Source organism: Pan paniscus, chromosome 6, assembly GCF_029289425.2.
Source record: "Pan paniscus chromosome 6, NHGRI_mPanPan1-v2.0_pri, whole genome shotgun sequence".
NCBI classification, from domain to species: domain Eukaryota; kingdom Metazoa; phylum Chordata; class Mammalia; order Primates; family Hominidae; genus Pan; species Pan paniscus.
Genome location: NC_073255.2, coordinates 191,734,308 through 191,755,832, shown reverse-complemented (window position 1 = coordinate 191,755,832; position 21,525 = coordinate 191,734,308).

The window sequence follows — 21,525 nt, the reverse complement described above, 5'->3', positions numbered from 1 at the left end:
GGGTGTCTCTGGGGAGGGAGAGGTGAGGATGTGGGTGTCTTTGGGGAGAGGGAGAGATGAGGATGTGGGTGTCTTTGAGGAGAGGGAGAGATGAGGATGTGGGTGTCTTTGGGGGGAGGGAGAGATGAGGATGTGGGTGTCTTTGGAGAGAGGGAGAGATGAGGATGTGGGTGTCTTTGGGGAGAGGGAGAGATGAGGATGTGGGTGTCTTTGAGGAGAGGGAGAGATGAGGATGTGGGTTTCTTTGGGGGGAAGGAGAGATGAGGATGTGGGTGTCTTTGGGGAGAGGGAGAGATGAGGATGTGTGTGTCTTTGTGGAGAGGGAGAGATGAGGATGTGGGTGTCTTTGGAGAGGGAGAGATGAGGATGTGGGTGTCTTTGGGGAGAGGGAGAGATGAGAATGTGGGTGTCTTTGGGGAGAGGGAGAGAGGAGGATGTGGGTGTCTTTGGGGAGAGGGAGAGATGAGGATGTGGGTGTCTTTGGGGAGAGGGAGAGATGAGGATGTGGGTGTCTTTGGGGAGAGGGAGAGATGAGGATGTGGGTGTCTCTGGGGAGGGAGAGGTGAGGATGTGAGTGTCTTTGGGGAGAGGGAGAGATGAGGATGTGGGTGTCTTTGGAGAGAGGGAGAGATGAGGATGTGGGTGTCTTTGGGGAGAGGGAGAGAGGAGGATGTGGGTGTCTTTGGGGAGAGGGAGAGATGAGGATGTGGGTGTCTTTGGGGAGAGGGAGAGGTGAGGATGTGGGTGTCTTTGGGGAGAGGGAGAGGTGAGGATGTGGGTGTCTTTGGGGAGAGGGAGAGATGAGGATGTGGGTGTCTTTGGGGAGAGGGAGAGATGAGGATGTGGGTGTCTCTGGGGAGGGAGAGGTGAGGATGTAGGTGTCTTTGGGGAGAGGGAGAGATGAGGATGTGGGTGTCTCTGGGGAGGGAGAGGTGAGGATGTGGGTGTCTTTGGGGAGAGGGAGAGATGAGGATGTGGGTGTCTTTGAGGAGAGGGAGAGATGAGGATGTGGGTGTCTTTGGGGGGAGGGAGAGATGAGGATGTGGGTGTCTTTGGAGAGAGGGAGAGATGAGGATGTGGGTGTCTTTGGGGAGAGGGAGAGATGAGGATGTGGGTGTCTTTGAGGAGAGGGAGAGATGAGGATGTGGGTTTCTTTGGGGGGAAGGAGAGATGAGGATGTGGGTGTCTTTGGGGAGAGATGAGGTTGTGGGTGTCTTTGGGGAGGGAGAGATGAGGATGTGGGTGTCTTTGGGAGGAGGGAGAGATGAGGATGTGTGTGTCTTTGTGGAGAGGGAGAGATGAGGATGTGGGTGTCTTTGGGGGGAGGGAGAGATGAGGATGTGGGTGTCTTTGGGGAGGGAGAGATGAGGATGTGGGTGTCTTTGGGGAGGGAGAGATGAGGATGTGGGTGTCTTTGGGTGGAGGGAGAGATGAGGATGTGGGTGTCTTTGGGGAGAGGGAGAGATGAGGATGTGGGTGTCTTTGGGGAGAAGGAGAGATGAGGATGTGGGTGTCTGGGGAGAGGGAGAGATGAGGATGTGTGTGTCTTTGTGGAGAGGGAGAGATGAGGATGTGGGTGTCTTTGGGGGGAGGGAGAGATGAGGATGTGGGTGTCTTTGGGGAGAGGGAGAGATGAGGATGTGGGTGTCTTTGGGGAGAGGGAGAGATGAGGATGTGGGTGTCTTTGGGGAGAGGGAGAGATGAGGATGTGGGTGTCTGGGGAGAGGGAGAGATGAGGATGTGGGTGTCTTTGGGGAGAGGGAGAGATGAGGATGTGGGTGTCTTTGGGGGGAGGGAGAGATGAGGATGTGGGTGTCTTTGGGGAGAGGGAGAGATGAGGATGTGGGTGTCTTTGGGGAGAGGGAGAGAGGAGGATGTGAGTGTCTTTGGGGAGAGGGAGAGATGAGGATGTGGGTGTCTTTGGGTGTCTTTGGGGGGAGGGAGAGATGAGGATGTGGGTGTCTTTGGGGAGAGGGAGAGGTGAGGATGTGGGTGTCTTTGGGGGGAGGGAGAGATGAGGATGTGGGTGTCTTTCGGGAGAGGGAGCGCCACCACACACAGTGAATCGATTCTTTAAAAAGCAAATTTCATATTTGTAATCACGATAATAATCCTTAACAGCTATTTTGAAAGTTGGGACCATTTAAAAAGTTAGTTTCCATATGGAAGTGAGATTAGAATACTTTAGATTATAAACCAACCAAGGGCAAGAATACTGGAAAAATGTAACTCTGGATTCAGGCAACAGAACACGGTAGACTGCCTTGGGAGCCTGTGTTAGATGGTTCAATCCTGTGGCTGCTCACCTGGCTGAGGGCCACACACCTTTCAGGTAGCAGAGGTGCCTGGGAGACCCTGCTCCCCTAGTCTAGGCACATGCCTCCAGTCTAGACACACACCCGGGGTGGTCTGAGCAGGGGTCTGCTTGGCCTAAGCCGATCAGCAGTGCCCACCCCGTCTCTGGGAAGGGACCTGGGGAGGCTCAGCGGCGGAGTGCCTAGTGATCCTCCGCATGACGCTTGGACCCATCCCACCCAGGACAGAGGATGGTGGCCTGTGCACTCTGCACCCAAGGCCTTGGAGAGGGAGGGCTGGGGCTGGCATGGGAGGTGTGCTTAGGGATCCTGTAGGGGGAGGGACTGCAAAACAGGGCTTGGTGTGGTTGGGATGGGGCTCAGGGCTGTGAGAGTGGCTAGGAGGTGTATTTAGGGCGGGGCTGGTAGGCAGGGCTAGGAGGTGTTTGGGGGTGGGGCCGTGCACATGGCCAGGCTGTGCACAGGGAGCCCAGGTGCCTGGCTGTGGTTAGGGTGCAGGTTGGGAGGGTGTGATTTGGGCATGGGACTGGGAGGGGGTTTCAGGTCTGGGTCTGGTCGGAGGTCAGAGGTGGGGGTGGAGGTTGGGATCATGGGTGGGGCTGGTGCAGCTGGTGCAGCTGGTGTGGTAAGGGCAGGGTCAGGGCCGGGACAGGGTCAGGGTTGGGGGAGAGACGGGGGCACTGGGGTATCTCCCAGTTAACTCCCTTCGGTGGTACAGAGTGTCTTTGTTATCATTACCAGTCTTCAGGAGTCCCCATCACTGGCTCCCACCACGGTGAGACGGCTGTCCTGGCACGTGAGTCCTGAAGTCGCCCCTGACTTGAGGTGACCTGGGCCAACTTTCAGCTTTCTGTCCAGGTGGAGGAGGGAGGAAGGAATCTCATACCATTACTCTATGCAGTAGCTCAGAGATAATATACTTAATTTTGTAGATATATAAATCTGTGTGATAAAGACTCCAGAAATAGCAAGGACTCATGGCCGTAAGAACATCCTTTTAGAAACACTGAATGTGCATGCTTTCCACCTTCTCTGTGGTGTTGCAGGCCTGGCATTCTGGTGGCCAGTGTGCCTGCTTTCCTGGGGCTCCCTGCAGTCTTGCGGGTGCCTGCTGTCTTGTGGGTGCCTGCTGTCTTGGGGGCCCCTGCTGTCTTGGGGGTGCCTGCTGTCTTGGGGCTCCCTGCGGTCTTGCGGGTGCCTGCTGTCTTGGGCGCCCCTGCTGTCTTGGGGGCGCCTGCAGTCTTGGGGGTGCCTGCTGTCTTGGGGGCCTCTGCTGTCTTGGGGGTGCCTGCTGTCTTGGGGGCCTCTGCTGTCTTGGGGGTGCCTGCTGTCTTGGGGGCCCCTGCAGTCTTGGGGGTGCCTGCTGTCTTGGGGGCCTCTGCTGTCTTGGGGGTGCCTGCTGTCTTGGGGGCCTCTGCTGTCTTGGGGGTGCCTGCTGTCTTGGGGGCCCCTGCAGTCTTGGTGGCGCCTGCTGTCTTAGGTGCCCCTGCTGTCTTGGGGTTCCCTGCTGTCTTGGGTGTATCTGCTTTCTTGGGGACCCTGGCCATGAAAGAATGTACAGCATCCCTTCTGAAAGGAGCCAGGGCCCTGCACATGGGGCCTCTGCTTCTTGGGTGAGCAGGGGGCAGGGGCCTTATATGGTTGCCCCCTAGGAAGGCGCAGCTTCTGGCGGGGTCTCCTCTCGCCTCCCCGCCACGTCTCCAGATATTTAATGGCCCCCCACTGTAAGCATAAGAAAAAAAGAAGGAGGTTTCTCTTGGGGAGTGTTTTGTGGGGCTGGGCAGGGTTTAAGTGACTGAGGGTCGAGTCTGCTTGGCCCTCTCCTCATGTGTGTTTCTGCAGCCACCACTGACCATGGAGCAAGAGTGGGTGGGCATAGACCAGAGCAGGGTGCAAATTCATCAGGGAATAGCCCGGGCTGGCTGCTTCTCAGCTTCCCCTGTTTGACAGATTTATCCAAGTAACTGCTAAGATCTGTGCTGGGGTCGGAATGTGCCCTGCAGATTTCACGTGCTGAAACTTAATTGCCACTGTGATGATACTAGGAGGTGGGACCTTTAGGGGTGATTAAGTCAGGAGGGCTCTGCCCTGGTGAGTGGGATTCGTGTTTTGTAAAGGAAGCTTCACGCAGGGTTTACCCCTTCGCTCTTTTGCTTTCACCACGTGAGGACACAGCGTCCCAGCCACCGTCCTGGAAGCAGAGATTGGGCCCTCTCCAGGCACTCAACCTGTGAGAAGGAGGTTTCTATTATTACAACTTACCCAGGTGGTGGTGTTTTGTTACAGCAGCAGGAACAGGCTAAGACAAGAGAAATAGCTCGAAAAACCACCCTCCACAGAGCACAGTCTTGAATTTGTTTCCTAATTGCTCTGGGTCTAATGGTCTATGGGCCTGAGCCTGGCCAAGCTCCATGGCTCCCCAGAGTACTTGGAGCCAGTGCCGGGGCCTGGTGGAGAGAGGGCTCCGTTGTGATCTGGGATTGTGTCTGTAAAGCTCCAGCCACCACTTCGTTCCCCATCTCAGATCCTGGCAACGTGACCTTCAGGGTTTTCAAAGCAGAGACAAAACTTGTGATAATGCATCTTTGTTCTTTTTTGTTTGTTTGTTTTTGAGACAGGCTCTCACTCTGTAACCCAGGCTAGAGTGCAGTGGCATGAACACGGCTCACTGCAACCTCCACCTCCTGGGCTCATGTGATCCTCCCACCTCGGCCTCCTAAGTAGCTGGAACCATAGGCGAGCACCACCACACCTGGCTAACTTTTTGTATTTTGGGGAGAGACGGGGTTTCACCATATCGGCCAGGCTGGTCTCGAACTCCTGAGCTCAAGTAATCTGCCTGCCTCTACCTCCCAAACACTGGGATTACAGGTGTGAGCCACCATGCCCAGCTGATGATGCACCTTTGACCAAAAAGCACTTCTGGGTAGAAGTCTGAGTGAGTCAGAGTTATGGAGTTAATTTTAATTCATCCACAGTAGTCAGGTAGCTGGAAAATTACCTGGGCTCTGTGGCCAGAGGGCTGAACTCCAGCCTAGGTGATAGATAGATGTCTGTTCCAGCTTTTCACATGTCTTTTTTCCATTAATAGAAGCAGTGGGAAGTCAACCAGACATTCAGCCTAGTTCTGGGGCTCAGGGATTCCTTTACTTAGGATGGTCTAGATTCTGGAAGGCCATTTTTAAATTTAAGATTACAGAAAATACAGCCCCTGGTGGCCTTTCCACCAAATTGGAATATGAGTCCATCCTCTGTAGCTTTTAATCCAGGCACTCCTTTGATCTCTGCTCAGTTTGTTCCATAGGGTTGCTCAAAGGTTATCTGTGTTAAAAATGTGTAGAGGCAAGTAACTATTCTTTAATCTGACCAGTGTTCAAGACTCAGACTGGCTGAATTTTGACCCCAGCTCTGCCACTTGCTGACTGTGTGACCTTGGGCAAGTTACTCAACCTCTCTGTGCCCTGTTTTCTCATCTTAAAATGGGAGTAATCCTACTTCATAGGTTATGATAAGGATTGAATAAGATAATACAGACAAAGGGTTAGAACAGTGCCTGACACGCATCGAGCCCCCAGTGAATGAAGCCGTGCTTGGGATTACTGTTGCCATGTTCAGTGTTACGCAGGACGCCTTGGCAGTTCTGGCCTCCACAGTAGCCGCCTTAGAAGTCACTGGAATGACCCATGGCTTAGATAAGACTTTCATCACCAGCACCTGCAGCACGCTTAGCCTTTAGCTTCCAGAACAAACACCGGTATTGCTTAGGGTACCCAGCAGCGGCGCAGATGCCCTGGCCGTCCACTTAGAGCCCTTTCCATCTGCTGATGGGACTCTTCTCAGCTTCTTCTGACATTCTTGGTTACACAACAGAGTACGTAGCTGAGGTTACCAGGTGCGCCTTAACATACGGGTCTTCAGAATCACTGGACGAGGGGTAGAAGCACCAGGAGGGGAGATTAGGTGGTACTTTGTTCTGCTTAATTCCAAGTTCTTGGTTCAGATCCAACTTTTCTTTATGTTTCCACCATTTACCTTCAACTAAGAATGTAATCCAACAGAAACATCCTTATTTTTGGTTCCTCATTCATTTGCTCATCCATTCAGCAAACATGTGCGTGTTGATTATCTCTACTAAGTAATGCAATAATGCATTGTGTTTATACAGCTGAAAGATCTATCCTGGTGATTTTGTTTTTAAACTAAGAACTGTCTGCTCTAAAGGGGAATTGAAGTGTTTATCTGCAGAGACAGACAGCTTCGTGCAACTCTGGGGCAGTTGATTCTGTGTTATCTTCATCATACTTGGCCTTTGTAAATAAAAGAAACCCAGGTGCCGTGGAGGAAGAGAGAGGCAGACACAGCGAGGCTGCAGTGTTAGGTATTGTTTATCACTCCAACCCAGATGCTTGAGAGTGAAGGGGGAGCAGCTAATCATTACACCAAGACAGAAGGCACAAGCTGGGACCGTCCCAAGCACACAGGGCATATGGTCGCCCTGTACATAAAAGACAAAGGGTTTATGTTCCTAACATACAAATAGGCCCTGGAAGTTAGAAATAGCAACAATTAAGAATAAACAACCATGTAGAAAAATAGATCAGCAACCAGCACCCTCATCAATCAGCAGCCATCAACATAGAGACAAGATCCTTCATGAGCGAAGGAATTACTACTCGCTGACAGCTCAGGTGATTGCTAGCCTTTTTTAGCAATAAAGTATTTTTAAATTAAAAAAATGAAAAATAGATCAGAAAATTAATCAGAAAAAGACAAATGGCTAATAAACAAATGACTAGTGATCAGAGAAATGCAAGATAAAAATCAGAAAACATTTTCACCTGTAGACTGGCAAAAAGTTAAAAGCTGCTCAGTATTGGCAAGGTTTATTAGTTCATTTTCACATTGCTATAAAGAAGTTTCCAAGACTGAGTAATTCATAAAGGAATGAGATTTAATTGACTCACAGTTCCACATGGCTGGGGAAGCCTCAGGAACTTACAAGCACGGTGAAAGTGGAAGCAGGCACTTCTTACATGGCGGCAGGCAAGACAGAGAGAGAAAGAGAGAGAGAGACAGCAGGAAAAACTACCATTTGTAAAACTATCAAATCTCTTGAGAATTCACTCACTACGACAAAAACAGCATGAAGGAAAGTGCCCCCATAGTCCAACCCCACTTCCCTCCCTTGATTACAATTCAAGATGAGATTTGGGTGGGGACACAGAGCCCAGCCATATCACAAGGGTTCAAGGCTCTGTAATGGGGAAGTAAATAGGAACAAAATATTTGAAGGGAAATTTCACAGCATCTGTTAAAACTGAGTTATGCAAATGCTGTAAGTTCAGAAATTTCCCTTCTAGAGCTCTAGCAGTAGAGATACTGAGGCAAGTTCCACAAGGATCTATGGACAAGTATCTTTGCCTTGGCAATGCTGATTAGAGTGAACAACTGGAATCAACTTAAATGCTCTCAGAAGGAGATGTTTAAATAGTTTAAAATCCATTCCATAAGATTGCATGCTGCTAATAAGAGGAAAGAGATTGTCACACAAAGAATGACATAGGTAGTTTGCATCCGACAAACCATGCCTCTTCTGAGTCTCTCAGCCTTTCTGTCCCTAGAAACATTGGCCATTTGCTCACCGTGGAGACCTTCCTGACTGCATGCCCGGAGCCTCAGGTTCCTCTCGCCCTTTCTGGACACTCCCCAGTTGGAGGACATGGGAGCTGCTTCCTGTAGGAGTTGCCAAAGTGTCCAAGCAACACAGCTCAGAGACCAGGCAACATGACTCATGACTCCTGCAGCTCCAGCTGCATCTGATGGGAGGTAGGAGTGAGCAGCCAAAAAGATCTCTCTCGCCCTGCTTCCAATGGGCCGTTCTCAGGCATGGTTTTTCCATATGAACTGTGTAGAGATGCCCCTCTGGCTGAGCGCCTGGTCTGTATCTCTGTGGCTCGTAATGAAGCAGTGCTCAGCCTGCAGCGGTCTCAGCCTGCATGGTCTTCCCTGGCTTCCCTGCCTTGATGCCCTGTCCTCACCATGCTGCTCTGGGATGGCACCTTCCAAGGAAGTGTTAGCACTTAAGCCTTGCCTTGGGCTCTCTTTTCCTCTTTTTTTTTGAGACGGAGTCTCGCTCTGTTGCCCAGGCTGGAGTGTAGTAGCATGATCTTGGCTCACTGCAACCTCTGCCTCCCAGGTTCAAGCAATTCTCCTGCCTCAGCCTCCTGAGTAGCTGGGATTACAGGTGCCCACCACCATGCCCAGCTAATTTTTTGTATTTTTAGTAGAGACAGGGTTTCACCATGTTGGCCAGGCTGGTCTCAAACTCCTGACCTCAGGTGAGCCACCTACCTTTGCCTCCCAAAGTGCTGGGATTACAGGCGTGAGCCACCACGCCTGGCCTTGGGCTCTCTTTTCTAAGTAACATGGACTTAGCCACTTTCTCAAGGAGATTTCTAGTTCAACCATCCTACTTAAAATCACAGCCCACCTTCCCATCTGCCCTCCTAATTCTTCTCACTCTGCTGTACTTTTTCTTTTATGTCCACAGTACCTATCAGGTCCTAATTTACTATACCATTTACTTACTTATTAGCCTGGTGTTTAGTGTCTGTTTCCCCCTGCTAGAAAAGAAGCTTCAATAAGGCAGGGACAGGCTAGGTGCAGTGGCTCACACCTGTAATCCCAGCACTTTGGGAGGCCAAGGCAGGTGGATCGCTTGAGCCCAGGAGTTAAAGACCAGCCTTGGCAACATGACAAAACCTTGTCTCCACAAAAAATATCCAAAAATTAGCCAAGCATGGTGGTGTGTGCCTGTGGTCCCAGCTACTTGGGAGGCTGATGTGGGAGTATCACCAGAGTCCAGGGAAGTCAAGGCTGCAGTGAACCATGATTACACCACTGCACTCCAGCCTGAACCATAGAGTGAGACCCCATCTCAACTCACCAATATATCCCAAGTGCCTAGAACAGTTCCTGGAATGTAGTAGGCACTTATTGAACTCTCACTGAATACATGGATGGATGAATCTGTATGTTTGACACATGATGATATATTGTTGAGTAAAAATCATCATTTTCAACATCCTATGATCATGGATCAGAGGACTTAATTAAGTCCTTAAGTTAGGATGTCAATACTACCCAAAGCAATCTACAGATTCAACATAATCGCTGTCAAAATCTCAATGACATTTTTTGCAGAAATTGAAAAAGTCATCCTAAGATTTATAGGGAAGTTCAAGGGACCCCACATAGCCAAACAAAATTGAAAAAGAACAAAGTTAGAGGACTTACACTTCCTGATTTCAAAATATATTTTAAAACTATAGTATTGTAATCCCAGCACTTTGGGAGGCCAAGGTGGGCAGATCACCTGAAGTCAGGAGTTCGAGACCAGCCTGGCCAACATGGTGAAACCCCGTCTCTACTGAAAATACAAAATTAGTTGGGCATGCTGGTGCATGCCTGTAATCCCAGCTTCTTGGGAGACTGAGGCAGGAGAATTGCTTGAATCAGGGAGGCAGAGGTTCCAATGAGCCAAGATCGTGCCACTGCACTCTGCCTGGGTGAGAGAGTGAGACTTCATCTCGAAAAAAACAAAGCTATAGTAAGAAAAACAGTATAGTACCAACATAAAGAGAGACATATAGACAAATGGGATAGAAGAGAAAGCCCAGAAAACCCTCGTGTATATGGTCAAAATGATGATCTTTGATCTTTCACAAGGATGTCAAGACCATTTAATAAGAAAAGGACAGTTTGTCCAACAAATGGTGCTAGAAAAACTGGATATTCACAAGCAAAAGGATAAATTTGGATCCTAACTTTATACCACATACAAAAATGAAGTCAAAATGGGTTAAAGACCTAATCATAAGACCCAAAACTAAAAAAGCCTTGGAAGAAAACATAGGAGAAAAACTTTGTGACACTGGACTTGGCAGTGATTTCTTGGATATTACACCAAAAGCACAGGCAAAAAAGCAAAAATAGACAAATAAGACCACATCAAACTTAAGAAACTTTTATGTATCAAAGGATACAATCAACAAAGTGAAAAAACAACCTATGAATGGGAGAAAATATTTGTGAATCATATATCTGATAAAGGGTTAAGATCCAAATATATAAAGAACTCCTTCAATTCAACAATAAAAAATTAAGTAACCTGATTTAAAAAATGGGTAAAGGACTTGAATAGACATTTCTACAAAGATGATATAAAATGATCAACAAAACTATGAAAAAAGGCTCAGCATCACTAATGATCAGAGGACTGCAAATCAAAACCATAATGAGATACCACTTCACGCCCATTAGGATGGTTACTGTCAAAAAAAACCCCAAAAGACAACAAGTGTTGGTGAGGGTGTGCAGAAGTTAGAACCCTTGTATGCTCTTGGTGGGAATGAAAAGTGGTGCAGCCGGTATAAAACAGTATGACAGCTTCTCAAAAAATTAAAAATAGAACTACCATATGATTCCGCAATCCCACTTGTGGGTATATATCCAAAAGAACTGGAAGCAGGGTCTCAAAAAGATACTTGCATACCCATGTTCATAGCAGCATTATTCACAAAAGCCCAGAAGTAGAAGCAAATCAAATGTCTGTTGGTGGGTGACTGGTTAAATACAATGTGGTGTATACATACAATGGAATACTATGCAGCCTTACAAAGGAAGAAATTCTGACATGCTACAACCGGGATGAACCTTGAGGATGTTATGTTATGTGAAATAAGCCAGTCACAGAAGGACAAATACAGTATGATTATATAGGATATCTAGATGAGTCAAATTCATAGATAGAGAAAACAGAATGGTGGTTACCAGGGATTAGTGGAAGGTGGCAAAGAGGAGTTGTTATTTAATGAGTATACACTTTCAGATTTGTAAGACAAAAAAGTTCTGAAGATATGTTTCCCAATACTCTAAATATACTTAAAAATACTGGACTATACACTTGAAAATTGTTAAGATAGTAAAGTTTATGACAGGTATATTTTACTACAATAAAAACAGCACAGGCTTGCTTTCTTTCTTTTTGAGACAGTCTCGCTCTGTCACCAGGCTGGAGTGCATTGGCGCGATCTTGGCTCACTGCAACATCTGCCTCCTGGGTTCAAAAGATTCTCCTGCCTCAGCCTCCTGAGTAGCTGGGACTACAGGTGCATGCCACCATGCCCAGCTAATTTTTGTATTTTTAGCAGAAGATGGGGTTTCACCATGTTGGCCAGGATGGTCTCGATCTCTTGCCCTCATGATCTGCCCACCTCAGCCTCCCAAAGTGCTGGGATTGCAGGCATGAGCCACTGCACCCAGCCAAATTATTTTTACCATTATAGTGCATCCATTATTCTGATTTTTTGTGTGTGTGTATTGATGAAGACCTGGAAGAATACACACCACATTGTAAATAGTATTTACCCCGGCAAGTGGGAGGAGAGAATTCCAGTTTTCACTTTATCCATTTTGATATTATTTGATGTTTCCAGAAGAAAAGTATATTACTATTGCAGTTTTAAAAACTATAAACATAAGTTTAACTATTTGAACAGTTTAAATAGGTAAAGAGTTAGATGATACCTGGCTACTTAACTAAAGACAAATGCATGCCTGGGAGTGCTGAAGCTCAGTACATTTTTCCATCTTAAGAAGAATTGTTATTTTTCACTTCTAGCACCCTGAGCCCTTAGGCTTCAGGGTTATAATTCTGGAAATCGGAATTAGGGTTCTGTAAATGTGAGCTGTAAAATTCTCCTGATGCGCCTTTCTGTGGATTGACATAGACACAAAGCAAAGCAGGGCAGAGCAAATAATAAGAATAAAGAGATGACGATGATGATGGTGGAAATCCTGATAGTGATGATTATGATGGTGGTGATTATGATGATATGATGATGTGATTATGATTGATGATGGTGATAGTGATGGTGATGGTGATGAGGGTGATGGTGATGATGACGATGATGGTGATAATAATGATAATGGTGGTGATAGTGATAGTGATGACAATGATTATGATGGTAATAGTGATGGTGATGATGATAGTGGTGGTGATGATGATGATAGTGATGTTGATGATGACAGTGATGGCATTGATGATGATGGTGATGATGAAAGTGATGGTGATGATGATGGCGGTGCTGATAGTTATGATGGTGGTGATGATCATGATGGTGATGACGGTGATGATAGTGATGGTGGTGGTGATGATGATGATTATAATGGTGATGATCGTGATGATAGTGATGGTGGTGGTGATGATGATGATTATAATGGTGATGATCGTGATGATAGTGATGGTGATGGTGATGATGATGATTATAATGGTGATGATCGTGATGATGGTGATGGTGGTGATGATGATTATAATGGTGATGATCGTGATGATAGTGATGGTGGTGGTGATGATGATTATAATGGTGATGATCGTGATGATGGTGATGGTGGTGATGATGATTATAATGGTGATGATCGTGATGATAGTGATGGTGGTGGTGATGATGATTATAATGGTGATGATCGTGAGGATAGTGATGGTGATGGTGATGATGATGATTATAATGGTGATGATCGTGATGATAGTGATGGTGGTGGTGATGATGATGATTATAATGGTGATGATCGTGATGATGGTGATGGTGGTGATGATGATTATAATGGTGATGATCGTGATGATAGTGATGGTGGTGGTGATGATGATTATAATGGTGATGATCGTGATGATAGTGATGGTGATGGTGATGATGATGATTATAATGGTGATGATCATGATGATAGTGATAGTGATGGTGATGGTGGTGATGATGATTATAATGGTGATGATCGTGATGATAGTGATGGTGGTGGTGGTGATGATGATTATAATGGTGATGATCGTGATGATAGTGATGGTGATGGTGATGATGATGATTATAATGGTGATGATCGTGATGATAGTGATGGTGATGGTGATGATGATGATTATAATGGTGATGATCGTGATGATAGTGATGGTGATGGTGATGATGATGAATATAATGGTGATGATCGTGATGATAGTGATGGTGGTGGTGATGACGATGATTATAATGGTGATGATGGTGATGATAGTGGTGGTGGTGATGATGATGATTATAATGGTGATGATGGTGATGATAGTGATGGTGGTGGTGACAATGATGATGGTGGTGATGATCATGATGGTGATGATCATGATGGTGATGATTTGATGATGATGGTGGTGGTGGTGATAGTGATGATGAGGATGGTGATGACAGTGATGGTGATGATGATGGTGATGATGATGGTGATGATGGTAATGATAATGATAGCGATGGTGAATGGTGATGATAGTGAAGGTGATGATGGTGATGATGATGATAGCAATGGTGATGATCATGATGATTATGATGATGATGACGATAGTGAAGGTGGTGGTGATGATGATGATAATGGTGACGATGATGGTGATGATGATGGTGATGATTATGATGGTGATGATGGTGATAGTGATGGTGATGATGATGATGATAGTGATGGTGATGATAGTGAAGGTGATGGTGATGATGATGGTGACAATGATGGTGATAATGATGGTGATGATAGTGATGGTGATGATGATAGTGATGACAATGGTCATAGCTAACATTTGTTGAGCTTACACTCTTGTCAGGTAATCACAGCCCCATGAGGAAGGTACTATTATTATTCCCATCTTACAGAAAACAAAAATGGGATACTGAGAGGTCATGAGCCCAAGCTCATGTAGCTATGAAGGGATGGAGCCCTGGACTTGAGCCTGGTCTCAGGAAGGGTGTCCCAGCTCTCTCTTTCCTTGTCTCCACTGTAGGACTTCACCTGAGGCTTGCAGAGGCACTGAGGAGGCCTCCTCAGCTGAGAGAGGGAAGGAGTTAGCCAGGTAAATAAAGCAGAGCACTCTGGGACTAGGATACCTTCAGGCAGAGGGAGCAGGCCTCATGGGCCTGTGCCAAGGGTCTAGTCATAGCACCCCAAAGCTCTGGGGAGACACCCTCAGAACCCTGGAGGGCAGTTCGATGTACCTGCCTTCCAGTAGCCACAGGACTTCAGTTATCAGGAAGGTCTAGGGAGACAGGTAAGGCTCCACTGCAGAAGGGCACCCACCTGCAGGGACAGGCACCAGGACCAGTGCACTGCAGGGTCTAATTATGTGAACTGGACACACGGGGCTCACAGTGAGAGCACAACAGGGTTAGGTCTCCCTCATTAAAAGATCACAACTGGGTGCCCTAGTGCAAGGGATGGAAGACAATGGGGAGTGCAAGGCACAGTGGCTGGAGGCAGGCAGGGCAAGGGCACTGGAGCTTCTGGGCTGTGAAGTGGAGGTGGGGAGGGAGTGGATGTGGACAAGTCCGAAGACACTCTGGTCTCTGATGTGACTGCGTTCCAAATAACAGGGGGCATTCCAGCCACGGAGTCCACAGTGGGAGTGCACTTTGGGTTCCCTGGGAAGGAAAGCTGCTGGGCCATGGCCCACAGGGGAGGGCCGGCTGCCAACCTTGCTTGAGTCTGAGTGTGGTGCCCCCAAGGCCCACGTGCCTCTGCTTTCGGTTCTTTCTATTTTGTTTGTTTCCTTGAGTCGGTTGCGTAGGGACTGGCTGCTGAAAGGAGGTGGACTGATCTGCTCAGCAGGGGAATTTGACACTGGGTGTTGAAATTCTGCTGTTTAGTGCTGATTTTCATCTGAGCCAAGTATGTTTACACAGGACTAGCAAACTTTCCCCTGCTTGCTAAGGAGAGCCCTTCAGCAACTGTCTTCCATGGCCCTGGTTCTCTGTGTCCTGGTGTCCTCACCCTGGATGGAAATAAGTGCTTCCACATGAGGACATTTTCCAAATAACAGAATCTTTTGCTTCAAGTAGTAGACTCTTAGATTTTAACACTTTTTAATGGAACTATTTCTGAAATCCTTTGCGTCTTTCTCCTGCCTTACATAGAACACCCTGATGACGAGCGTACCCTGAGGCCATCAGGAGCCTCTGCCTCCCATGCTCTGCCCCCTGCCCTTGCTCAGGCCTCAGCAGGCTTCACCTACACCCACTGCAGCTGCGCATTCATGCCATGGATGGGGCGTCTCTCCCCACCTCCCTCGTTGCCCGCACAGTTGTTGAGGGAAGTTCTGGGTGCAGAGCCGCCTCTTTTGAGGCTCCTCCAGACAGTTATCTCAGAACCTATAATTGTGTCCACACTCCTTGGGAAGCAGGGGCGTTGCAGCTGCCCTTTCTTCCTTCCTGTTTGAAGCTGGACACCCAAGCGGGCTTGATGCCTCCTTAGGATGCATGGTCTTCAAGCTGGGACTGAGGTCGTGGTGCATTCTTAGTCCCCTGGGGCTGCCCCAAGAAAGTACCGCAGACCACCTGGCTTAAACACCAGACATTTGTTGTCACACAGCTCTGGGAACCAGAGGTCTGAGCTGGAGGTATGGGCTGTGCTTGCTTCCTTCAAAGGCGCAGGGAAGAATGTGTCCCAGCCTCTCCCCACCTGTGGCAACGGCAGGCATTCCCAGACTTGCAGCTGCACCCCTCGATCCTCTGTCTTCATGTGGTATTCCTTCTGTGTCTCTTCATGTAGTCTGCCTCTGTGCGTGCCTGTCCAAGTTTTCCCCTTTTATAAGGACCCTAATTTCTTCATCTTAAATTGCTTAATTTTGCAAAGATCCTATCTCCAAATAGCATCACATTCTTTGACATTGGAGGTTAGGACTTGGACATATCTTCTTGTGGGGGAGGACACAATTTAACCCATAACACAGAGTGAAGAACGTGAGATCCCAGAGCAATACAACCCAGGATGGACAAACTCCCAGCCTGTGGATTCAACACAGGAGGCACGCTGACACTGACAGGGGACGCTTCTCCCAGCTCCACTTTCTTCCTACTGCCCAGAGAGCCAAGGGGACACTAAATTCAGGTGCTAGGTAGGCTAGCACCTGAATTTGGTGGGTGGTTATAGGCTATTTTAAGTTAAAAATTGGTTTAATAATGCTCAGCACCTGAACGTTTAACAGCCAACCTCCCTCTCTCTCCCCCTCTCTTCCTTTTGTTTTTATTCTTTCATTTCTTCATTCATAAATTTCTTTTGAATATCTAGTATGGAGAAAACCTGGGGTTACTAAGATGAAACAGTGTCCCAAAAGCATTTTATTTTTCATTATTATTACTTTTTATTATACTTTAAGTTCTGTGTTACATGTGCAGAACGTGCAGGTTTGTTACGTAGGTATACACATGCCATGGTGGTTTGCTGCATCCATCAACCCGTCACCTACATTGGGTATTTCTCCTAATGTTATCACTCCCCCAGCTCCCTGGCCCCCAACAGGCCCCAGTGTGTGATGTTCCCCTCCCTGTGTCCATGTGTTCTCATTGTTCAACTCCCACTTATGAGTGAGAACATGCGGTGTTTGGTTTTCTGATCTTGTGATAATCTGCTGAGAATGATGGTTTCCAGCTTCATCCATGTCCCTGCAAAGGACATGAACTCATCCTTTTTTATGGCTGTATAGTATTCCATGGTGTATATGTGCCACATTTTCTTAATCCAGTCTATCATTGATGGACATTTGGATTGGTTCCAAGTCTTTGCTATTGTGAACAGTGCCACAATAAACATACATGTGCATGTGTCTTTATAGTAGAATGATTTATAATCCTTTGGGTATACGCCCAGTAATGGGATTGCCAGATCAAATGGTATTTCTGGTTCTAGGCCCTTGAGGAATCACCACACTGTCTTCCACAATGGTTAAACTAATTTACACTCCCACCAACAGTGTGAAAGCGTTCCTATTTCTCCACATCCTCTCCAGCATCTGTTGTTTCCTGACTTTTTAATGATCACCATTCTAACTGGCATGAGATGATATCTCATTGTGGTTTTGACTTGCATTTCTCTGATGACCAGTGATGATGAGCATTTTTTCATGTCTGTTGGCTGCATAAATGTCTTCGTTTGAGAAGTGTCTGTTCATATCCTTTGCCCATTTTTTGATGGGGTAGTTTGTTTTTTTCTTGTAAATTTGTTTAAGTTTTGTAGATTCTGGATGTTAGCCCTTTGTCAGATGGGTAGATTGCAGAAATTTTCTCCCATTCTATAGGTTGCCTGTTCACCCTGATGATAGTTTCTTTTGCTGTGCAGAAGCTCTTTAGTTTAATTAGATTCATTTGTCAATTTTGGCTTTTGTTTCCATTGCTTTTGGTGTTTTAGGCATGGAGTCTTTGTCCATGCCTATGTCCTGAATGGTATTGCCCAGGTTTTCTTCTAGGATTTTAATGGTCCTAGGTCTTAGGTTTAAGTCTTTGATCCATCTTGAGTTGATTCCCCAAAGAATTTTAAGTCTCCAGAAGTGTAACCAGGATCTCCAGTGAACAGGTAGATTTCTGACAGCTCCTATTTGGGCAGGAACCTGCTTTGCACACTGCTGGGCTCCCAGAGCACAGCATGATTCCTGGCACACAGTAAGTGTTCAAGAACATTTCCCGCACAGTTTCAAAATGAACAATCAAATAATTGCAAATGCCTGTATGTGGAGCTTAGGAAATGCAACAATTTCATTCAGGAGAAACCTTAGGAAAGGGCTTTTCCATGTGCCCAGCCTAATAAAAGGACTCACGATTCATTTCCAGTCCTGGCAAGATTAATACGGTGCAAACTCTCCCTCCTGGTGGATGCGTTAAACTCTGAAACGGTCTTCCACGTAATTTGTTGGCATGCTGACCTTTCTTCAGGCGGCTCCTACAGCTGGCTGGATGTTTGAGGAAGACATGAAGAGCAGTGTGTGATGAGGCAAAGGCAGGAAGCCCCACAGCCGGCCCAGCAAGCCGGGCTTGTGGAGGGGGGTTGATTACACGCAGGCTCGCACACCGCTCCTGGGCTGGCAAGGACAGGGAACAGGCGGTAGGAAGTGGCTTTTTAGGAGCAAGGTTGGTGCAGGTCCGTGGACACTGCTACCCTCCTGACCCTGGGATCTCTCTCTCGCAGTCGTCTGCTCACATGCACCCTGCCCTAGCTGGGTGTTTGCAACTAACGTGATTGATGCGAAATGAGGAGAAAAGGGGAGGCCAAATGTCCACATTAGCCTGGGTCAGCAGGCCCCTGGGCACTAAAGAAAATAGGGATGGGTTTGAAAGCAGTTGATGGCAAATGAGACCTAATTTGAAGGGCAGGGACAGATATCACATACTGAAGCAAGCAGCCTTCCTCCTTGAAAAGATGGAATTTCTGAGGAATCAGTGTGTACCCGGGAAGGGCAGGCTGGCAGGTGGGAATGGGCGAAGGCTCTGAGGGATTCAAGGACTCTGTACTGGTGCTGCCCGTGGGGTGCTTCCTCCTGGGCCTGTGGGTGTCACACTGGCCACCCACAAGCAGATGCCGGGCACCAGTGCAGTGGGGCGGGAGGGTGTGGACGGTTCAGCACACTTCCAACCCCATTCCTGGGAAAAAGAATCCCTAATCCTGTAACAGCTCGTATTGGTGTTAAAACAAATCCTGCCACTGAAACTCATCCACTCTACTTGGAGGAGCCCTCCCTGGATCTTGACCCAGATTTTCATTGTATGATTGATTCTAACAGCTTTATTTATCTCATTCCCCACAGATTGGAGATCACAAATCAGAAGGGAACTCAAGGGCTGTTGGCAACAGGATGGGACTGTGGACAGCCCATGTGCCTGCCTCTGTCATGATAGGCACCCAGAAATATTTCCTGGATGGCCAGTGACCAAGTGGGGGATATCATCTCTTCACACGCTTCCAGCACACACATGTGATGAAGCAGGATCCAGGCTGTGGCGAGGCACCAGGATAGGACAAGCAAGGAGGCGGCTCCTCTCTGTCGGGGGTCTGGCCTGCGGGAGGAAAGCAGCCTGACGGTGCCCACTCTGGTGGCCACTGTGACAAGGGCTCTGCAGCCCGGAGGAACTGGAGGTTTGATGTGAAGAGGAGAGCCAGGGATGACCCTTTGGTGAGGTCTGAGGGATGAACTGGAAGACACTTATGATTTTAAATGAAAAACTTGCCTGAGAGAAGACACAGAAAAAAATACGAAGAGCTAGGTTCCGATGAGGAAATTACTTCTGTGGACCCAGCGCTTTTGACTTCATCTTCCCTCTGTTCCTGAACTTGGGAACGTGGAGAACAATGAGGAAAAAAGGTGTCAAAGCACTCAGAAAAATTAAGTGTCGAATACGTGGAAATAGTAATAAAAAAACCACTTTTCATGTTATGTGACCATTTGTCTTGAAGACTACAAACGTAGACTGGCACTACCATACCTAACGCACGATCTCAGCCGTTTATTCTTCCCTGAGAAAACTGGGGCAAGAAGAGAAAGTAACATTTATTGAGAGCTTATCTTGTGCCAGGCACTATTAGGTGTTTTTATAAATGCTCAGGGAAGCCATTCTTCAGGTATGAATCTTACCAAGATGTATAAAGTCTACAGGGCACTATGTTTGGGTATTAGGACTTGGATCTATTTCATGCACCTTTTTCTTTGCATATTTTGACTACATTTAGGGATCAATATGAAATCCCTCCTGTGACTAATTTATTGCTTACAAGCTCACCTCAGTCCAAGAGTAAACAAAATGGTAGATTAGTGAGGACTAGGTCAGCTTATTGCATAATATACATTAAGGCTAAATTTTAGTATCTTTATTAATATTTTACAGCATTAATACTTTTCAAAGAGAATATCCCTACAAGGGTATGCTAAAGTTACATTATTACAAAGAGATAATCTGAAACTCTGAGAAAGTGAACATTCTTAGTAAAAGGTCTGTTTTAACAGGTAAAGTAGAAAAGGCAAGTTTAGATTTATAATTGCTCCCTTCTCTCGTTGCTTTTTACCACCAGGATAAAGGAAATGTCTATAATTCAAGGATAGGGAGAGTGCCAGGTCACCAAATGATTATATCTAATTCATTTAAACCCATCTGCTGGAAATCTTGCTTAGGTTAAGATCACAGGTGGCTTTTAAAACTAGCCAAACAAACATCTTTGAATCTATCTTGAGTTCCTATTTACTCAGCCTTGCTCAGTTGAAAAGACGTGAACAAGGAAATCTTTTGTAAATTACACACCTTACCCTTAATGAAATGGTTTCATTCCATCACTTGCTCAATAGATCAGAAAAATTCCAGGAAACGTTTAACCTCCAAAACTTATTCTAAAGCATGAATAGGCCAGGCGCCGTGGCTCACGTCTGCAATCCCAGCAATTTGGGAGGTCGAGGCGGGCAGATCACTTGAGGTCAGGAGTTCGAGACCAGCCTGGCCAGCATGGTGAAACTCCATCTCTACTAAAAATACAAAAAAATTACCCAGGTGTGGTGGTGAATGCCTGTATTCCCAGCTACCTGGGAGGCTGAGGCAGGAGAATGGCTTGAACCCAGGAGGCGGAGGTTGCAGTGAGCCAAGATCGCACCACTGCACTCCAGCCTGGGCAACAGAGCAAGACTCTGTCTCAAAAAACGAACAAACATGAACTTAGACTAGTTCAGCAGACATTCCTATACTTGATCCACATAAATTGGGTTAATCTCAGGCAAACCTCAAGTCTCTGTAATGAGGGAAATGTTTTTATCATGAGATCTACCAGTTTTTCCATACATGGATGTTTCATGTTTTAAATGTAGTAGAAACCTATTGGTTTGGATCTGTATTATAAAATGGATTGGTACATATAAGGTAAGGCCTTTCTCTGCTAGTACTGACATGCGATTTCACAACTACAAGTAATGTGAAGCCTGCCTAGCATTAATGTTCCTGGTGCTCAACGCATCTCTTCAGTTCTCATCCCATCGTGATAACCTGTGAGTGCAAGTAACTCCAGCCACGCCGGCTGGCAGCAGGGGAGCTGCCCCTGTGACAGGCCAGGCACGCCCGCTCCTCCTGCCTGAAAACCGGGTGCCTGTGGTGAGGAGGGGTAAGGTGGCAGGTTCAATTCAGCTCGTGCTGCACTTAAAACTTTCTACCATAAGAAAAACACATACTGTTGACCCTTAAACAACACAGGGTTTGAACCTGTGGGTCCACTTACATACATGGAGCTTTTCCAACCAAACATGCTTTATTTGCTGAATGTGAAACCCACGTATACAGACGGCTGACTTTTAGTGTACGCAGGTTCCGTAGGGCCAAGTGCCAGACTTGAGTATGCAGATTTTCACATACGTGGGGTATCC